Raw genomic sequence first — 1,710 nt, forward strand, 5'->3', positions numbered from 1 at the left:
GCATCCCCTGCTGTAGGATTCTACGCATGTAACATACAGTCCCCCCTCCAATGCTGATGTGGCATGGTAGACCCCCCTCCAGCTGTTTCTGCAGCTGCACCGCTGGTCTGGGGCTCTGATTCTAGTGCAGCAGGTCCTGGGTTGAAGTTCACAACCGTCAGAGGTTATTTCAAAGTAGTTTGTTTCCTGATTGTCTACTTTCTATTTCTTGAAAAGTGACTTTAAGAGTGAGTAAATTTAGGAAAAGAAAAGAGGGCTCGTCCGGGATTTGAACCCGGGACCTCTCGCACCCTAAGCGAGAATCATACCCCTAGACCAACGAGCCAGCTGACAGCTACACGTTACACATGGTATATGTTGTGTTTACCACGTGTCAGGCACTCTTCCTGTCTGTACCTACCTTAGATATGGCCCGGGAATCCCAGAGAACAGGAGGAGGCTTCCTGAGAGAGTCTCCTGACACAGATACATCCATCACACAGATTGTGTGCGAGGATCACACATTGCGTCTGTGTAGCTTATAAAGGACCAGTACTTAGTCGGGGGTGGAGGGGGGGAGGTTTATTGGGAAAATAAATAAAAGTGTTTCTCCTATCGGGATCTTTTCACATTATTTATGGCTCCGCGGCAGAGGTGCAGCGTTTTACATGTTACTACCACATCACTCAGATGAAGACAGACACCAATGGTTGTGATGTCACAGTAACACTGATCTGAGATGATGCGGGTCAGGGTGTTTGCTGCAGCGTGTAAGGGGATCAGGGTTTATGGAGCACAGACAGGTGCAATATTCTCCCTCACCATCAGGGGCGTCTACTGATCTGGGGCATTATCATTCACATTCACCCTTCCCTAGTTGTGTGCTCACTCTCTGCTGTGTCTGTTATCTTTGGTCTGTCAGACTCTCTAGAGCATCCTATAAATAGAAGTCACCTCTCCCTGCCCGGGGGTGTCTCCTGTCCTGGGGCCACCACGGTTCTCTCTTAGAGATATCAGTCCAAGGAGCCCTCTAATGTGGTTATGTAGTATTATTAGCTCTGATGTGGTCGTGCAGTGTTACTGACTCTCATGTGGTCATGCAGTGTCATTGACTCTGCTGTAGTTATACAGTGTTACTGACTCTGCTGTGGTTATACAGTGTTATCTCTGCTGTGGTCATGCAGTGTTATTATCTCTGCTGTGGTTATACAGTGTTATTATTCCTGCTGTGGTTATACTGTGTTATTATCTCTGCTGTGGTTATTTAGTGCTATTGTCTCTGCTGTAGTTATACAGAGTAATTATCTCAGCTGTGGTCATGCAGTGTTATTATCTCACCTCTAGTTATACAGTGTTATTGACTGTGCTGTAGTTATGCAGTTATTATCTCTGCCGCAGTTATACAGCGTTTTTATCCTTGCTGTCGTTATTCAGTGTTATTATCTCTGCTGTAGTTATTCAGTGTTATTATCTCTGCTGTGGTCATGCAGTGTTATTATCTCTGCTGTGGTCATGCAGTGTTATTGACTCTGCTGTGGTTATACAGTGTTATTGACTCTGCTGTGGTCATGCAGTGTTATTGACTGTGCTGTGGTCATGCAGTGTTATAATCTCTTCTGTGGTTATTCAGTGTTATTATCTCTGCTGTGGTTATACAGTGTTATCTCTGATGTGGTCATGCAGTGTTATTATCTCTGCTGTGGTCGTGCAGTGTTATTGACTCTGCTGTGG

At 45.5% G+C, this 1,710-nt stretch overlaps 1 non-coding gene across 1 annotated transcript; it reads right to left on the minus strand.

Moving 5' to 3' along the window:
- Window positions 1-253: 253 nt before the first annotated feature.
- TRNAP-AGG (transfer RNA proline (anticodon AGG)) lies at window positions 254-325 on the minus strand. Its single transcript has one exon. It is a non-coding gene; the product is annotated as a tRNA-Pro (tRNA).
- Between the last annotated feature and the right edge of the window lie 1,385 nt (window positions 326-1,710).

Source organism: Pleurodeles waltl, unplaced genomic scaffold (genome assembly GCF_031143425.1).
Source record: "Pleurodeles waltl isolate 20211129_DDA unplaced genomic scaffold, aPleWal1.hap1.20221129 scaffold_67, whole genome shotgun sequence".
NCBI classification, from domain to species: domain Eukaryota; kingdom Metazoa; phylum Chordata; class Amphibia; order Caudata; family Salamandridae; genus Pleurodeles; species Pleurodeles waltl.